Source organism: Triticum aestivum, chromosome 4A (assembly GCF_018294505.1).
Source record: "Triticum aestivum cultivar Chinese Spring chromosome 4A, IWGSC CS RefSeq v2.1, whole genome shotgun sequence".
Taxonomy (NCBI): Eukaryota; Viridiplantae; Streptophyta; class Magnoliopsida; order Poales; family Poaceae; genus Triticum; species Triticum aestivum.
Genome location: NC_057803.1, coordinates 589,271,343 through 589,291,659, shown reverse-complemented (window position 1 = coordinate 589,291,659; position 20,317 = coordinate 589,271,343). Strand labels below are relative to the sequence as shown.

General features: G+C 47.0%; 1 long non-coding RNA gene across 1 annotated transcript; it reads left to right on the top strand.

Annotated features, from left to right (window-relative positions):
- The first annotated feature begins 4,670 nt into the window (after positions 1-4,670).
- LOC123082411 (uncharacterized) lies at positions 4,671-5,637 on the top strand. Its single transcript, XR_006439030.1, has 2 exons — positions 4,671-5,255; positions 5,339-5,637. It is a non-coding gene; the product is annotated as an uncharacterized lncRNA (long non-coding RNA).
- The last annotated feature ends 14,680 nt before the right edge of the window (positions 5,638-20,317 follow it).

The window sequence follows — 20,317 nt, the reverse complement described above, 5'->3', positions numbered from 1 at the left end:
TAAATTTGTTTTGTACAAATCGATCTTCATTGCCGAAATGGAAAGTTTTGTATGCATTTGATCGACGAAAAAAACGTTGCGTCACGTCCAGCCAGTGTTTTAGGGACAACGTGTGGAAAAAGTTTCGGGCCATTTGGCGGTGTTGAAAAAAAATACTCCTTCCTATAAGAGAACCAGCCCGCCCGGCGCCTCTTCTCGCGCACGCAGAAACCACCCCACTCGGCGCCTCTTCTCACGCACGCATATACCCAACCCCAACCCAAACCCTAGATCGGTTCTACCGGCGGCGCAGCTCTAACCGGCGCGATGCTTCGCGGGCACGGCTATTTCGCTTACTTCGCCGGTTCCGATAGTGGTAGATCTGATTAGCGACGAGGAGTAGTTTGATTTATTTTAGTTTTTTTACATTCGAATGTAAAATTTCATCCAACGAACCATGTAAAATATCGTAATGAGTAATGGAATGTTCGAATAATTTTTCAGTTATTTATTAGTGTCGTGGATTGCATTACAATTTGGTAGAAATATGTATGAAAGAACGGAAGAGCGGTCGTTAAACACGACGAAAACTTGCATAAATTTGTTTTGTACAAATCGATCTTTATTGCCGAAATGGAAAGTTTTGTATGCATTTGATCGACGAAAAAAACGTTGCGTCACGTCCAGCCAGTGTTTTAGGGACAACGTGTGAAAAAAGTTTCGGGCCATTTAACGGTGTTGAAAAAAAATACTCCTTCCTATAAGAGAACCAGCCCGCCCGGCGCCTCTTCTCGCGCACACAGAAACCACCCCGCTCGGCGCCTCTTCTCACGCACGCATATACCCAACCCCAACCCAAACCCTAGATCGGTTCTGCCGGCGGCGCAGCTCTAACCGGCGTGATGCTTCGCGGGCACGGCTATTTCGCTCACTTCGCCGGTTCCGATAATGGTAGATCTGATTAGCGACGAGGAGTAGTTTGATTTATTTTAGTATTTTTTACATTCTAATGTAAAATTTCATCCAACGAACCATGTAAAATATCGTAATGAGTAATGGAATGTTCGAATATTTTTTCAGTTATTTATTAGTGTCGTGGATTGCATTACAATTTGGTAGAAATATGTATGAAAGAACGGACAAGCGGTCGTTAAACACCACGAAAACTTGCATAAATTTGTTTTGTACAAATCGATCTTCATTGCCGAAATGGAAAGTTTTGTATGCATTTGATCGACGAAAAAACGTTGCGTCACGTCCAGCCAGTGTTTTAGGAACAACGTGTGGAAAAAGTTTCGGGCCATTTGGCGGTGTTGAAAAAAAAATACTCCTTCGGACCCCCCCCCCCCCGGCAGAGGGGTTCTGAATGAGACAATTTTTTCTATTGTTACAGTCGATTATGCATCGCTACTGATTTTCTATTTGAAGTGATTATGCCTTTGTGAAATTTATGCCTACAGATTTCTGTTTGAAGGAAAAAAAATGTCGTGGCGTAGTAAAAAAAATGCCCAACCTGCAGCTGGACCCGTAGTAGGCTTATTTTTTTACACAAATCAAGCCCAACAGGGCGACTCGGGCGGTCAAATCGGCCCACTACGGGCCCAGCAGCAGGAACCAACGAGGCTGGAAGGATATGTAACAGAGGAGTTCGATGTGTATGCCGCGCCCGCATATTTAAGCCGGTCGAGGTGCCTCCCCGCTTACCAGGTGGGACTAAACCTCACAAGTGCGGGCGGCACGGCGTGCACGGCATGCACTGCCTTGTTTGTGGGCCGGCGCAAATTCGAAGCCCACCGCGGTCACCCCCCCCCCCCCCCCGCCAACTGGGCCGGCCCATAGTCCACCCGCGCGGTCGCCCCTGCCCCCCGCGCGCGCCGCACCTGGTCACTAGTTTAGTACCACCTCGAAAGCGGGTGGGCGCCTCATCCTGTTTAAATAGCCGGGCGTGGCATATCAGTCGAACTCCTCTGTTATATATCCATCCTGCCCCGTTGCACCCTGCTACTGGGCCCGTAGTGGTCGATTTGACCGCTCGAGTCGCACTGTTGTGCTTGATTTGGGTGAAAAAATATACCTACTAGCGGGTTCAGATTGCTGGTCGGGCATTTCATTTTTCATTTTTTCCCTTTAAACAACACATATACAGTACAGTAAGCAAACAAAATATGAGAATACAGCATGTTAAAACTGTAAACTCCTTCACATGAAACATTACAGAAAACATGGCAGCGGGTTCAGCTTGCTGGTCGGGCATTTCATTTTTCATTTTTTCCCTTTAAACAGCACATATACAGTACAGTAAGCAAACAAAATATGAGAATACAGCATGTTAAAACTGTGAACTCCTTCACACCAAACATTACAGAAAACATGGCAATTAATTCGGTATATAGGATAGATGTCTACATAGATATTTTGACAATCATAATTCAGTACATACGATAGATGTTCACAAAATTATTTTGAGAAACATAAACAAAACACTTATTAAGTTTTCTGGCGCCGCACACATGTTCACATAAATAAATAACAACTTCCAACATGACTCGTGCAACCAGTTTTCTTCTTCCCACGATCGAAGCCACTTCTCTACGCCCGGTACCTGAAAGAAATATAAAGAACGCGTGTGAAAAAATATAGTCGGTAAAACCGAACACACAACATAACTGAAATAAGAATGTAAAACTTACTTCTCGTTTAGACTACATGTCGCCTTGTTATGACCTGGTAAATTACAAAGACTGCACAACGGATCACTTTTCTTCTCTCCAAAATCTTTAGGTCTACCATTTTTCGTAACGTCAGGGCCACCCTTTGACCGGCCTTTCTTAGATGCACCCTTCATCGAAACTTTCTCAGGATCACGTATACCTGCTGCACCTTCTTCCGCTTGAATTGCCTGCTTCGCAATTAGAGCACACCTTCTGTGTCCTATGAGTTCCTCTTTCGGATCTTCTTCCTTGCTATTATACCGTCTAGACACTTCATCAATTCATCAAACACGAAGGGATCATTTGCTGCAACACGAGCAGCTTCTGCTGATTTTATGCTCACTTGACTGTATCGTTCTCTCTCCTCAGGCCCAGACCAACCCCAACCAAAAAGATCACTCTTGCGCTGCGCTAGCAACCCATCTCTCGCATCTTTCGACAATCGATGGAGGACACAACACTTTGGTATTTCAGACAATTTAAGATGATGCAGAACAAAGAGAATATGTTTGCAAGGCAGCCATTTCTGAACCATCCTGCGACACGTGCATGATAAGGTTTCTTCAGAGTTACCTGGTTCATACACAACATTATATCTGAACTTGTGGTTATTCTGCCATGTGACGATGAAGGTCTGGCGCTCACATTTAGATTCCACACATTTCTAATAAAATTTAATATATAATATGTTAAAATCGAAGTTCCGTTTAAAAGATACAGATAATTTAGAAAATCATTTGGTTTGACTCAAATATATTCCAAAATAATATTTAAAAATACTTAACAGGTAAAAATAATCTCATATTCATATACTACATATTTTTCTAATCAAATTTCATATATAACATGTTCAAATCGGAGTAACGGTTTAAAAGATATGAATGATTTTAAAAATCATTTGTTTGACTTAAATATGATCCGCGGATGAATTACCTAAAACATCAAGGGGAGGGGGGGGGTTTCGAAAAATGTAAAATAACGGTTCGGTGTGAATTAAATCCGAACGGCGGGTTGAATTCTCTAAAATAGAAGGACTTTTCTGAAAAATGCCATGACAGATGAAAGAAATCCAATTTGCTTAATTATTAGGGAAATATTTGGCAATTTTGAATCCTTAAACTGAACATGTGAGCATATGCGTTTATATCGTGTTTCTTGGAAACAGGCTGAACCTTGTGACATTGGAGAAAATAAAAGTAGAGTAGAGAAATACGGGGTCCAAAAAAAAGTGCCTAGGTCTTTGCCCTCCTTCCGTTGGCACCGCCGCCAGTCTGCCCTATCTCCCATGGCCTCTGTGCCATGGAAGTGCAGAGGACCTTGCGCCTCCTCCGGGGAGGGACCCGTTCTTGTTGTTGTTTGGGGCTGTGTGGCGACGACGATGTCTTGCAATAGGAATAATGTCTCCCACGTTTTATCCCTGTCTCGATGGTGCATGTAATTTCGTCGGAGGGCGTGTGGAGGTGTGTCTTCGCCGGATCTCGCTGAATTCGGTGGGTGCTGGTCTTCGACGGATCTATTTGGATATGGTCTTCGTTCGTCTTCATTTTGGGTGTTTACATGTTTGATCCTTCGATCTACGGCTTTCTTCATCGACGATGGTTGTTGCTCTGATGCGCTGGTTCTATGGGGCCTTAGCACGACGACTCCCCGACTGTCTACTACTTCCTTCGTTCTCAAATAATTGTCTTTCTAGCCATCTCAAATGGACTACAACATACGGATGTATGTAGACATGTTTTAGAGTGTAGGTTCACTCATTTTGCTTCGTATATAGTCACCTTCGGCTCCCTTCTGTGCTTGTCGTCGTTGCTAGGTGGTCCATATACATGGTTGTAATTTTTATTACCTCTACTTGTACTGCCATGATTGAATATGAATAGATTGGGAGTTTCTAAAAAAAAATAAAAAAAATACGGGGAGTAATCAACAGACTTTTTTTCTACCCTACTACTGGGGGACGGCCCGTTTTGGCTTCGCACCTCCGTCTCTCTTTTTCTCTCACTCTCTCACTCTCACTCTCCCCGATCCCCTTCTTCACCTCATGGCCGCCGGCCAATTCCAGCCGCCGCCGGCGGCCACCGTCGCTTTCCAGCACCCCTCGTGCACATCTCAGCCCACACCACCTCCTCCACCAAGCTGATTCAACACGTCTGTCTCCCACGCCTCCGCTTGGTCTCCCCGGCGTCGTCTATGCACTGCCCGGAGCGGCCCCACATCCTGGCTGCCGGGGCTGCGGTCGTCGACCTTGGCGGCGCACTGTCGCCATGGCCGTGCCCTATTGCGGTGTGTGGTAAAGTCGCTGCGCAAGAAGCAGGACCGCATCGCGTAGATGGAGGAGGCGGTCGCCGCCGGCAAGACGCTCAACCAGGAGCAGAAGAAGGCTATGCGCTCGAAGCCCACCCTCGCCGCCATCATCCACGAGCTCGAGCGCCTGTACGTGCGCCGCTCGCCCTGCTTCCGCAGCGGGCGTCTCCCACCACGACGCGCTCCAGGCCTGCGCCCACCATGCCCGTGTATGGCCCGCCCGTGCCGATGAGCCGAGCCACCCTGGCTCCTCTGTTACATGTGAGTGATGCTGATTTAGATTTGGATTGATCTGGTTTGTTTGGTGGTGATTGCTGATTGAAACCTTTGGCTTTTGGCTGTAGATGCTGCGGTGAGGGGTAAGTTGACAGGATCATGGCATCGGACTAGTACACAGCAGCTGCAGACGGAGGGAGCTATGGAGCTGAAGGTGTGCAGGCAGAGGAGAGTATGACTGCCTCACCAGAGGCACCATCAGTGGAGGACAACCTAGCCGCTGAAGGTCACAATGTGGAATCGCAAATTGCATTTTTTTGCAATTTCATATATGCTCAGCATATTGCAGTGAACATTGCCCTGAAACTGTCTTTTGACTGATCCGCTGTAGTGCACAATGCTCCTATTATTATTATTATTATGATTATCATCGTTGCTTTTGCTGCTGCTGTTTTTGTCGATTCAGTAGTAATGATCAATGTGGAAAACTGCAATGTCTCTCCATTTGGAATGTAGATTATGCTGTTCTATGAGGAGTTCTCCATGATCTACAAAACTATTTTAAAGAAGAACTACGTGAATAGCAAGGACTGTTTCATTTCTTTCATTCAAATAGAAAGGACATTTGTCTTAGACATGAACAGCACTTGTTTCTTCTACTCACTAGAAGCTAGAGCCTGCACCCAGACCAGGTTCACAGCAATTGATTTTGCCTAATGGACTACCTATGAAGCTGGGGGGGGGGGGGGGGGGGGGGGGCAGACCGGCTAGACGTCTGCTTTTCCTCATGACCTGTTGGACAACTTCGCTAATTTCATTTAGGTCGCTAGTAGCCTCGATCACCTCTGTAATTTCCCCAGAACCACTTGTGGATCCAACATCTTCTGCAACGGCTTCAGCACCCGTGACTCCACCAAATATGTTAATTACTAGGCGATATCTTTGCTGCATCTCTACTTCATTATCACCTCCAATCGATCTTAGCCTGCGCCAACCCGTACCTGAAATATAAATAAATATACTAATATATTAAGCGTGAAAACACCAATCAGTAAAAAGTTTGTGCTAGTGAATTTTTTTCTACCATTTTTCTTAAGAAGGTAATAGATAATTGCTCCGGCGATGAGAAGGAAGCAGAACAGGCAAATGACTAAGATAGTGATGAGAAGGCCGTGGTCTGGAGCTGACTGGTTTGACACGGTAGGCTCAGTGGAAGAGGAGGGATTCTGCTTTGCCGCAGGTGGAGCGGTGGACGAGGGCCTTGCCGCAGGTGGCGTGGTGGACGAGGGCCTTGCCGCGGGTGGCACGTTGGACGAAGAGTCGTGAGGAGCTGGTGCAGGTGCATCCTTCTCGGCGAGTACTATATTAATGTGGCATCGTTAGTAGTACTACTAAGAAATAGTGATGCGGGTAGGTAAAAACAAGTCACTGAATGAAGCGTACCGTGTGTGCAGTTTGGAAGAGCAAGTTGAAGCCCGGTACAATCCTTGTATGTACTGATGACTTCAGCAAGAGTGACTCCTGCTTCTGTAACACCCAGATCTTTAGACAGAATGCATACGCAGGCTAGCTTATCCACACTAGTGGTTGCTATGTGTAGCATTCGGCAGCAGTCCTCACCCTTCGGCACCATACCGCATTCCACGCCCACCATTGTACCCATCCCGCTCGCAGAGGGACAAACCCGCTTGTCGCTGGGCAAGCCATCGCGCCGGTGAATGGCATGTGCTTTGTGCTTTTGCAGACCAGCACCCTCAGTTGTCCTTTCGGCGGCGTGATGTTTGTCCCTCTGCAACTGGACTTGTTACTGTAGTGGGTGTTGAGTGCGACCAAGTTCCGATGTGGGATATGATTGTTATTCAGTATTAAAGATTGCAACCTCCAGTTCTGATGCCTTGGCCTGCACGTGTCTTCTCTTCGACGATAAGAGGGTGAAGAAAACCGTCTTATCAATTGTGGATGTCATCAAGACCTACACGCCATGTACATGCCTCCATCCCGATCTACCACCAACAGACTGCAATCACGGTGGGGATAACCTATGCATCTCTTTTTTCCTACTATAGCACCATTTCTTTTACTGAAAATCAAATTCCATACAGTGCTAACCAACAAATTATTAGGCTGACCACTCACCATCAGACCACCGACTGCTTGATAGTTCATTGCGTCCAGAAAAAAGGTAACATCACCATACCAATTAACTTGATATTTTATATATTTTGTTTTTACTAATTATTTTCACTAGTATTTGCTGGTCCAAACCATTTTTTAGCCCGAGGCAATGTAAAACAATTATTTTTTGTACCAAACATTTATACTTATTTTAAACTAAGTGTACCATGTAACAATTTTAATTAATATAATTTTCTATTACTTAGCCACATAATAATGTTTCCAAATAATAGTTATGTTATTCGTTGTTATACAGTTGTAATGTACATCATTCAAAATGCTTGTTTCTACAAAATTTAAGTTGTACGGTTTTACCAAAAAATAACATCCTTTTTATAAAAATCATTCAAATTAATTTTCTTATATTGTATAAATGGTATAGTATATATATATACATATATTTGCATATCTATGCATGTGTCCTTATATCTTTTAAAATTATTGAATGCTGTGGTAGAGATTTCTAACATAATTATTTTTAATAGTGGGTTTTACTGTACATGAACATGAGGCAATCATATTCGTAGAAACTTCTAGAGCATATCAAATGTGACATTCAAGTTGGGTTCAGTAAAGGACTTGAAAACGTTCTGCTACACGGCTTTCTTTCTTCCAGGAGAAGAAAGAAAGGCGATCTCGCCTCCTGCCGCTGCCAGCGCGTCTTCCTCCGCCGCCGTCCTCCGGCGGCTCCCCTCTGCTGACGACCTCGATCATTGGTGGTGAGGAGGGTCGCCGGATCCACGCGTGCGGATTGTTTTAGGCATTAGTTTCTTAGGGTTTTGGGTTGTTCATCGTCATGGCTTCGGCGGTGGCGATGGCGGTGCCGACTAATAAATCTTCAGATCCTTCCCCAACGAGGCAATCCGCTTTTGGGGTGGATTTGGAAACCAGACTGTTCAAGCAAGGATGGTGCGGCGGCGGCGGCATCCTCATGGTGGACCTGTGTCCTCGGGTTCCGTCGTTGCACCAACGTTTGCTTCAGCGCTGACGTGGAGCTTGGGAGGTAGTCTAGGAGCGGATGCAGATTGTGGTCTGCATCGACGACATCTGGAAGATGGTGGATCTGGGTTCGTGGTTCGTGGCAGGCAGGTATGGTTTCCTCCTCCAACGTATTAGTTGCGTGGGGGTGCCGGATCTGGAGTTCGATGGCGTGTCCGTGGTATTGCCCCGGTCTGATTCGTTCAACGGCAATGGCTTCGCCTTTATTGGCGAGCCACCTTGGAGGTCCACAAAGCTGCATATCAGCGATGGAGCCGCGTCGAGCTCGGGTGTGGAGGTGATCCGTCATTTTCTCCTTTGGTGGCTGCTATGGTGGTGCCAGAGGCAGGTGACGGCCATTGGTGTCAAGCTCAGAAGATTCTTTGGTCTTGTTTGTAGTTTTACTTCTTGGCTGGTGTTCCTGTGTGCAAAGACTAGCGTTCTGCTGTCTTTTCGGTTTTGTCAGGTCGGTATGTACATGGCTTGTACTATGATCCTTATGATATAAATGAGACACGTATTATCATGCAAAAAAAGTTGGGTTCAGTAATAAAGTAATAGAAAACCAAATATTATTGACTGTACTTTTGCGTATGATTCGATTATCTGACATGCTCATATAGATTCACTTAGTTTGATTTGGAGCAAATGAGATCTCCTACCTGTTTCTCAAATGAAAAATTGTGGATTGGTTTAAACAATGAAATCTAATTATCATAATTCCATTATGATACTAAGACATCTATCGTAAAGATAGACTAGCGTATCTAAATTCAACTTTGCTAGTCAGGTTGGTTTGCCTCCGCGAGGTATAAACTATTAGTATGTGGTGTGAACTTGCACTCCTACAAATTGAGGCCCTATTTTATGCATTGGAAACATTTGTCTTTGTATGGTTCTCATGATCGGTACAATTGCTGAGGTATTTTGAACTCTGAAAGTGCGTTATATCGACTAGAGGGGGTGTGAATAGGCAATTTTTATGAAATTCTTCACTGCGGAATTTGCTAGTGAGGAAATTCCTTAGCGAAGAACTACTTGCAGCGGAATAAGTACTCAGAAGTAAACATAACAGAATACATGCATGGTCATCATAATGAAATGAAGACAAACACAGAGTACAGAAAGCGTAAGCACAGGATAGCACAAGATGAAGACAAATTGACTAAAGAAATTGAACTGAGGAAATTGAGAAAGTCTTTAGTCAAAGTCTTCAAACACAGATATGAACAAGCACACAACACAGTAATGAGGAAATGAAAGTGTTGAGGGAATAGAACCAGTTGGCTTGGTGAAGACAATGATTTGGTAGACCAGTTCCAACTGCTGTTTCAGTTGTACATCTGGTTGGAGCGGCTAGGTATTTAAACCTGAGGACACACAGTCCTCACCGTATTCTCCTTGAGCTAAGGACACATAGTCCTCGCCCAATCACTCGTGGTAAGTCTTCACGTGACTTCCGAACCTTCACAAACTCGGACACTCAGCGATCCACAATTCCTCTTGGATGCTCTAGACCATGACGCCTAACCGTCTGGAAGAAGCACATTCTTCAAAGGTAACAAGCGCCGGATCCATGCAGGATCAATCTCTTCAGTGATGCTCAATCACTTTGGGTTTGTAGGTGTTTGGGTTTAGGTTTGGATTTTCCTCACTTGATGATTTTTGCTCAAAGTCATCGGAGGATGGGATGCTCTCAATTGACAAGTGTCAGTTTCTAGCGGAGCAGCCAACCAGCTAGTGGTTGTAGGGGGCGGCTATTTATAGCCTAGGGAGCAGCCCGACATGATAAGACATAAATGCCCTTCAATGATATGACCGTTGGATGGATAAGATATTTTGGGACAGCTGGCGGGTAGCACATCAACGGTCGGAAATTTGAGGTACAAATTCCTCAGGACTATCATGTTCCTCACAGTGTAGGCAAATCGCACTGGCGAATTCCTAACTCCTTAGTCAGAACAAAGTCCTCAGTGAACAGAAGAACTGCGTCTCTATCACTGAAGAATATGACTGAACTGTATGAGATTGCCAATGGCTTCACTCGAAGGGATTGGTAGGTGTAGGATTTTGAGTTGAGCATCACATGGAAATTTTTCCTTAGTATTTCCTCGACCCCCTTTAACAGTACGGTGTTTCCTATGTGTAATGCCCCGAGACCGATGTGCCAGGTGTCGTCCAGTTATTCGTTGTTGTTGCCATGTCATCTGCTTGCATATTGCATCTTGCCATGTCATCATGTGCATTGCATCATCATGTTTTCAAAACTTGCATTAGCCCGGGTTCTCCCAGTTTCGTCCGTTGTTCGTTCTGAGCCCAGACACACTTGCACGCGCCCGCGGCATGTCCGAAATAGTATTTTATAAGTGCCCGAAAAATGTTCTCGGAATGGGATGAGAGTTGACATGTGGTCTTATTATAGTGTAGATAGACCGCCTGTCAAGTTCCATCACATTCGGAGATCGTTTGATGCCCCAACGGATAACTATAGCGGCATATAGTCGGTCAAACGTCGGACGTTTTCGGTCTCCGAAAACAGTCGCCGGGCCTCTCTCTCTCTTCTCTTCTCTCAGCTCGAGACCGTCTATATAGTCCACTACTCACCGCCAGGCCCATCCTAACCTCTCTCGTCAGCCCGCGGACCCCCCTCGCGCGCGTCCGAAGCTGTACCGGACCCAACCCGGATAGTCGTCACCATTGGGTCCGGAACATCCCCAAACATCTGCAAAATATCCTCGTTTTATTTATTGGACTCTTTAACTTATTTTTCTCGTCCGTTTGGTTATGATCGGAGGGGCCAGATAGCCCCCAACCTTACCCACGTGATGTATATATATACATTATCCAACCCTAGATCCTAGGCGCCTTGTCCCATCCTTCCTTTCCCCCGCCGCCACCAGACCAACTCCCTTCGCTCATCGGGATCCTCCCACTCCTCCTCCCACCAACCAGAACTCGAGCCTGAGCCCTTGGATTCGAAGTCATCTGAGATGAGCACCGCCGCCTCCCTTCTTCTTCTCTTTCCCGGTGCTCCGTCGTTCCTCTCTATCTCTCTCTCACGATCTCCCTCTCTCTCTGTTTTTCATCAGCTGCAGGTCGCCGCCGGCTTGGTCGACCCTCGACGGAGCTTCGTCGACGCCCCGTTGGCCGGATCCGGCCTGGAAACAGGTGGATCCATCCATCCCCGCCTGAGCCCCGTGCTCTTCGCCGCCTCCCATACGCCTCTGCTCGTGCCTGAGCACGGACGCCTCACCGGACGCATCCCGCAGCAGTCCCGCATCAAGCCTCGAACCGTCATCCTTGTCCTCGTAGCGTCCCCGCTCTCCTCGTCGGCGCAGGGATATGAGCCCCTCTCGAACTCCAGCAACAGTGCCGCCCCTCGCAGCGACTGCCGCCGTCGCCATGGCCTACTTCGCCTCGACGCCATGGCCGCCCGAAGCTTCTCCACTACTGCTGCTGTCGCATGGATCTCTGCCACCGGCCGCCACATCCACGACGCCCTTGTCCAGGTCCCGGCCTCGTCCACCTCCTGCAGACGAGCACCGGTCGGCCACCAGAGCTCCTCCGAGTGCCTCCTCTGCTTCGAACGGCGAGGATGAGAGGCATGTTCCCTTCTCCATCGCTGTGCCCGCACGCCAAGTCCCTCGCGCCTCCACCGGAGTCTGGTCCTCGCCGGCCTTTCCCTGCACGCCTGCTGCCGCCGCCCTGATTCTTCCCGGCGAGAGCCTCGTCGCTGCTTCTGCTCTGGGGGAATTCATTGACCCGCCTCTGCAACCGAGACGAGCGCTGCTCGTCATGGTCGCGTTGACCGCGTGCCCACCGCAGCACCTCAAGGCCCGGGTCTGCCTCCACCGGTCTCCTCTTCCAGGCCCAGTTGCGCGCCCCTGCAGGCCTCCCCTCTCCATTGTTCCGGGCCGAGGCCCAATGTGAGGAACTTCCCTAGCCCAACTCGGTTCCGTTTCAGCCCATGTTTATTTTTTCCCTCTCCGCGAATTTAGTTATTTTTCCTGAGACTGCAATTTTACAGAAAAGACCCTCATGTTCATTCATTTAATATCTCACAAACTAAGCACCACATGTAAAAACTTTGTATATGAAATATGCTTAGTTTTTCATCTAGTTTCATAATATGTCATTTTCATCCATGTTTAAAATGTTTAAAATGTTGTTTGCATATAATTTGCTCCTATGCCATGTTAAAATGCTTTAATTCATAACTAAATAACCGTAGCTCCGAATTTAATAAACTTTATATGTAAATGGGGTAGAATTTTGCCTAGTTTAACATGGTGGCCTTATTTTGCATGCTTAACAACTCTAAAATTATGTTTAGGGCAGAACAGTACCAAACCTAATATATGCACATGAGGCGTTTCCGGAATTCTTGTTCGTTGCTTCCGGCCTCATTTAACCTTGACTAGATAGGTAGTTTTATTGTGCTTCACCCTCTTGCCATGTTAATAAACATTTAATCTTGTTGGGTACACAAACGAGAGAGAACTAAATAAGTCATGTGGTTTTTTGTCAATATGCAACTCGTTGCATATTGAGCTCCACTTAATTGTAGTGTTGTTTGTTGCACTTTGCCATGCCATGCCCTCTTTAAACCGGACATGCATCATTCTTGTTTGCGCATCATGCCATGTCTATGTGGTGGTTGTTTACTAGGTTGTTTGCTCTTTTCCGGTGTTGCTTCTTCGGGTTGGTTCCGACAACGTCGCGTTTGTGAGGACCTGTTCGTCTACGTCCATTTGTCTTCTTCATGGACTCGTTCTTCTTCCTTGCGGGATTTCAGGCAAGATGATCATACCCTCGAAATCACTACTATCTTTGCTTTGCTAGATGCTCGCTCTTTTGCTATGCCTATGCCGCGATACCTACCACTTGCTTATCATGCCTCCCATATTGTTGAGCCAAGCCTCTAACCCACCTTGTCCTAGCAAACCGCTGTTTGGCTATGTTACCGCTTTGCTCAGCCCCTCTTATAGCGTTGTTAGTTGCAGGTGAAGATTGGAGCTTGTTCCGTGTTGGAACATGGATATATTTTGTTGGGATATCACAATATCTCTTATTTAATTAATGCATCTATATACTTGGTAAAGGATGGAAGGCTCGGCCTTATGCCTGGTGTTTTGTTCCCCTCTTGCCGCCCTAGTTTCCATCATATCGGTGTTATGTTCCCGGATTTTGCGTTCCTTGCGCGGTTGGGTAATAATGGGAACCCGTTGATAGTTCGCCTTAAGTAAAGCTCTTCCAGCAATGCCCAACATTGGTTTTACCATTTGCCACCTAGCCTTTTTTTTCCTTTGGGAGTCACGCTCTCAAGGGTCATCTTTATTTTACCCCCCCGGGTCAGTGCTCCTCTTAGTGTTGGTCCAACTAAGCGATGTCCGAGGCTACCAGGGGCAACTCTGGGCTGGCTTACCCGACGTCTTGCTCATCCGGTGTGCCCTGAGAACGAGATATGTGCAGCTCCTATCGGGATTTGTCGGCACATCTGGGTGGTGTTGCTGGTTTAGTTTTACCCTGTCGAAATGTCTTGTAGAACCGGGATACCGAGTCTGATCGGAATGTCTCGGGAGGAGGTCTATTCCTTCGTTGACCGTGAGAGCTTGTGATGGGCTAAGTTGGGACACCCCTGCAGGGATTTGAACTTTCGAAAGCCGTGCCCGCGGTTATGGGCATATGGGAATTTGTTAATGTCCGATTGTAGATAACTTGAACCTTAACTTAATTAAAATGAGTCAACTGCATGGGTAACTGTGATGGTCTCTTTCCGGCGGAGTCCGGGAAGTGAACACGGTGTTGGAGTTATGTTTGACGTAGGTTATCCTAGGATCACTTCTTGATCATAGTTTATCGATCATGCTTTGCCTTCTCTTCTCGCTCTCTTTTGCGTATGTTAGCCACCATATATGCTAGTCGCTTGCTGCAGCTCCACCACATACCTTTTACCTTACCCATAAGCTTGAATAGTCTTGATCGCGAGGGTGCGAGATTGCTGAGTCCCTGTGGCTCTGTAACACCCTCGATGCGACTATATCTCCCACGTGTCGAGGCACGACTTAGAGGCATAATCGCATTGAAGGCATATGTCGCAAGTCGGGCAATCATCACAAACATCCCATGTAATATAGATAATAAAAGGGATAACATAGTTGGCTTACACTCGCCACGTCAATCAAGTACATAAATAAGATTACATCATCCAAACACTCATGGCCCGACTACGGCACCAAAATAAAAGATAACCCAACAAGCGACATGGTCCCGATTACCCCCAACTGGGCACCACTACTGATCATCAGGGAAAGACACATAGTAACGTTGAGAGTCCTCGTCAAACTCCCACTTGAGCTCGAGCGCGTCACCTGGAGCGGAATCATCTGGACATGCATCTGGTGTAATAGTAATCCGTGAGCCACAGGGACTCAGCAATCTCGCACCCTCATGATCAAGACTATTTAAGCTTAAAAGGTAGGGTAAGGTAAAAATATGTGGAGCTGCAGCAAGCGACTAGCATATATGGTGGCTAACTTATTCGCAAAAGAGAGCGAGAAGAGGAGGCGAAGCGCGAGCGAGAAACTAGAGAGCAACATGCGCAAACATTACTCAAACACCGTGTCCACTTCCCGGACTCCGCCGAGAAGAGGCCATCACGGTAACACACTCGGTTGATTCATTTTAATTAAGTTAAGGTTCAAGTTATCTACAACAGGACATTAACAAATTCCCATCTGCCCATAACCGCGGGCATGGCTTTCGAAAGTTCAAAACCCTGCAGGGGAGTCCCAACTTAGCCATTAACAAGCTCTCACGGTCAACGAAGGAATAGACCTCCTCCCGAGACGTTCCGATCAGACTCGGTACCTCAGTTCTTCAAGACACTTCGACAGGTTAAAATAAGACCAATAACACCGCCCGAATGTGCCGACAAATCCCGATAGGAGCTGCACATATCTCGTTCTCAGGGCACACTCAGATAGGTCAAGCTACAAGTAAAACCAACCCTCGAGTTTCCCTGAGGTGGCCCCGCAGGTTGCCTGGTTCGAACCAACACTCAGAGGAGCACTGGCCCGAGGGGGGGTTAAATAAGATGACCCTCGGGCTCCGAAAACCCAAGGGAAAAAGAGGCTAGGTGGCAAATGGTAAAACCAAGGTTGGGCATTGCTGGAAAATCTTTAATCAAGGCGAACTATCAAGGGGTTCCCATTATTACCCAACCGCGTAAGGAACGCAAAATCCGGGAACATAACACCGATATGACGGAAACTAGGGTGGCAAGAGTGGAACAAAACACTAGGCGAGAGGCTGAGCCTTCCACCCTTTACCAAGTATATAGATGCATGAAGATAACAAGATAATATAATGATATCCCAACAAGTAAATAAATGGTTCCAACAAGGAACGGCCTCCAATCTTCACCTGCAACTAGCAACGCTATAAGAGGGGCTGAGCAAAGCGGTAACATAGCCAATCAACGGTTTGCTAGGACATGGTGGGTTAGAGGTTTGACATGGCAATTTGGGAGGCTTGAAAGCAAAAGGTAGGCATCGTAGCATTAGCATAGCAAAAGAGCGAGCAACTAGCATAGCAAAGATAGTAGTGATTTCGAGGGTATGATCATCTTGCCTGCAAAGCTGTCAGAGTTGACTGGATCCTCGAAAGCAAACTCAACGGGCTCCTCGTTAGCGAACTCATCTCTCGGCTCTACCCAAACAAGACAAACAAGCAACAAGGATACAATCAACCACGTGCAAGGATCAAACAATATGATGCAATGATGGCATGCTATGCGGGATGCAATGCGGGATGCAAATGCAAGATATGACAGGGAATGCATGAACCTGGCCTCAACATGGAAATCCAAGTGTGCCACTGGAAAGATGAGATGAAATCGCTTGAAAACGATATAAAGATCATCGGAATCGGAGTTACGGTTTGGAAATGGCAAGCGATTCAAATATGACACGAGTCTGCGATTTACAGCAAGTAGCCATCTAAATGCAACGAAATGAACATGCTACAGCACCCAAACATGACAACAAAATACATGGCAGGGATGCATTCAAGATGCTTGACAAAAGTCTAGCACTGAGCCACGGCTAAATCATCCATTAACAGGTTCAAACAAGCATGGCAAAAATGCATATGGTAAACAGATCTCAGACTTAGTGAAATTAACACTTGTCTGAAATTTCAGACCAAGTAGCACTCTTCGGAGCAACGAAACTACATGCCACAGGACCTGAGCATGGCAAAGTAAAACATGGCATGGAGCTACTCAAATATCTTAACATAAGTCCCTTAGTGACCTTGAGCCAAAAGGGATCAGAAAATATACTAACAAGCATGCGAACATCGCAAAAACATAATCAGTTTTTAGACTTAGTGAAAACTGGCACATGCTGAAACATAACTCAAGTAGGCATGTTTACGAGCTCGATGCACTCACTACGGTGCAAGTCATGAAAAGCTAAGCATACATCTATCAAGAACACACAAAATGCAAGCTAGACATGGCAAGAACAATGGCATAGCATGCACGGATCAACTACAACATCACCGGCAAAATTGCAAACAAGTTGACAATCTGCCCAGATTCACAAAGTAGCAAAAGTAGAGCTTGATTGACTCAAGCTAGGGTGCTCCATAATTGCAAACAAAGACATGGATGGATAGAGCACTAAAAGATTAATAAAACTCCCTTACTGATCATCCTCAAAAGTGTTGGGGAACGTAGTAATTTCAAAAAATTTCCTACGCACACGCAAGATCATGGTGATGCATAGCAACGAGAGGGGAGAGTGTTGTCTACGTACCCTCGTAGATCGACTGCGGAAGCATTGACGCAACGTAGAGGAAGTAGTCGTACGTCTTCCCGATCCGACCGATCCAAGCACCGTTACTCCGGCACCTCCGAGTTCTTAGCACACGTACAGCTCGATGACGCTCCCCGGGCTCCGATCCAGCAAAGCTTCGGGGATGAGTTCCGTCAGCACGACGGCGTGGTGATGATTATGATGTTCTACTGACGCAGGGCTTTGCCTAAGCACTGCAACGATATGACCGAGGTGGAATATGGTGGAGGGGGGCACCGCACACGCTAAGGAACGATCACGAGGATCAATTGTGTGTCCTAGGGTGCCCCCCTGCCCCCGTATATAAAGGAGCAAGGGGGAGGCCAGCCGGCCCTTGGTGCGCCAAGGAGAGGGGGAGTCCTTCTCCTATTGGGAGTAGGACTCCCCTTTCCTAGTCCAATTAGGAAAAGAGGGGGAAGGAAAGAGAGGGAGAGGGAGAGGGAAAGAGGGGCCGCGCCCCCTCCCTAGTCCAATTCGGACTCCCCATGGGGGGGGGCGCCACCTCCTGGGCTGCTGCCCTCTCTCTCCCCTCAGGCCCAATAAGGCCCATTACTTCCCCGGGGGGTTCCGTAACCCCTCCGGCACTCCGGTTTTAGCCGAAATCACCCGGAACACTTCCGGTGTCCGAATATAGTCGTCCAATATATCAATCTTTATGTCTCGACCATTTCGAGACTCCTCGTCATGTCCGTGATCACATCTGGGACTCCGAACTAACTTCGGTCCATCAAAATGCATAAACTCATAATAACTGTCATCGTAACGTTAAGCGTGCGGACCCTACGGTTCGAGAACAATGTAGACATGACTGAGACAAGTCTCCGGTCAATAACCAATAGCGGGACCTGGATGCCCATATTGGCTCCTACATATTCTACGAAGATCTTTATCGGTCAGACCGCATAACAACATCGTTGTTCCCTTTGTCATCGGTATGTTACTTGCCCGAGATTCGATCGTCGGTATCCAATACCTAGTTCAATCTCGTTACCGGCAAGTCTCTTTACTCATTCCGTAATACATCATCTCGCAACTAACTCATTAGTTTCAATGCTTGCAAGGCTTATGTGATGTGCATTACCGAGAGGGCCCAGAGACACCTCTCCGACAATCGGAGTGACAAATCCTATTCTCGAAATACGCCAACCCAACATCTACCTTTGGAGACACCTGTAGAGCTCCTTTATAATCACCTAGTTACGTTGTGACGTTTGGTAGCACATAAAGTGTTCCTCCGGCAAACGGGAGTTGGATAATCTCATAGTAATAGGAACATGTATAAGTCATGAAGAAAGCAATAGCAACATACTAAACGATCGGGTGCTAAGCTAATGGAATGGGTCATGTCAATCAGACCATTCACCTAATGATGTGATCCCATTAATCAAATAACAACTCTTTGTTCATGGTTAGGAAACATAACCATCTTTGATTAATGAGCTAGTCAAGTAGAGGCATACTAGTGACACTTTGTTTGTCTATGTATTCACACATGTATTATGTTTCCGGTTAATACAATTCTAGCATGAATAATAAACATTTATCATGATATAAGGAAATAAATAATAACTTTATTATTGCCTCTAGGGCTTATTTCCTTCAAAAAGAGGCATGGATCACTAGGAAACAACATAATCATATGGCATCATGAGCTAAACGGGACAAGGACTTAGTGGAAATGCTAAGTCCGTGAAAACAGAATTACCAAGTGCACCACTTTGCAAGCTTGCACTAGGAACCACACACATCACAAAAATACATGGATTGCACCTCTGGAAAGATGACAAAACCCTTAACAAAATATATGTAGAGCATCAGGGCATATCACGCACACATTAATCATGGCAAAAATGACAAAACTCTAAATAGAGTAGCAGATCTGACAATTAACTCAAGTAGCCCTTTTCTAACAGCATTTCGGGTATCAAGATGAACTCAAATGAAAATGATGCAATGGAATGAAATGATGTACTCTCTGAGATGAACATTTTGATATGCTATATGCATGAATCGGAGCTACGGATGCAAAGTTACGAGGCCACGAACATGAGCACTTGGATATGGAATTTAGGGACTTAGAGAAAAAAATCAACCCCGAGATCTAGGGTTTCGGTGGCACGCAATCCGAGGCGGCAGCGCACTGTTCACCGGTCGGCGGGGATGACGTCGGAGGAGGTCGCCGGAGGAGGGGAAGGACGGCGAGGCGGCAGCGGAGGCGACGGCTTGCGTGGCGGCGGCGGCGGAGATCCGCGGGGGCGCGGCGGGAGGCGCCGGCCGGCATCAAGGGCGGGCGGCAGCGCCGATGGCCCCGGGTGGCCGGCCGCGAGGAGGGAGGCGGCGCTCGGGCGGCAGGGAGCCCAGGCGGCGCGGGGCGGCGAACGGGCCTCGGTGGCCGGCCACGGGCTCCCGGGCCGCGCAGTGGGAGGCGACGGCGATGGACACGTGGCGGCGAGTGGTTGGCGCGGGCGGTGGAGCGGACTATGTCCGGCGGCGGGATTTTGTCCGGCGTGGCGCGGGGGACGATTTCTAGGGTTTCGCCCGGGATTTGGAATGTGGGGATCTATATATAGGGGTAGAGGGAGCTAGGAAGCTCCAAATGAGGTGCGGTTTTCGGCCACGCGATCGTGATCGAACGCTCTGGATGATGGAGCAGAGTTAGGTGGGTTTTGGGCCAAATTGGAGGGGTGTTGGGCTGCAACACACACGAGGCCTTTTCGGTCCCTCGGTTAATCGTTGGAGTATCAAACGAAGTCCAAATGATACGCAACTTGACAGGCGGTCTACCGGTAGTAAACCAAGGCCGCTTGGCAAGTCTCGGTCCAATCCGGAAATGTTTAATACCCACACATGAAAGAAAGCTAGAAATGACCACCGGAGGAGAACGAAGCGCCGGAATGCAAAATGGACAACGGGGAAAATGCTTGAATGCATGAGATGAACACGTATGCAAATGCAATGCACATGATGACATGATATGAGATGCATGACAACGATAACAACACACGGAGACAAAGACCCAAACTTGAGAAAATAAAATAATTTAACGCCAGAAGCGGCAAGAGTTGGAGTACAAATTGGGAAAGTTATATCTGG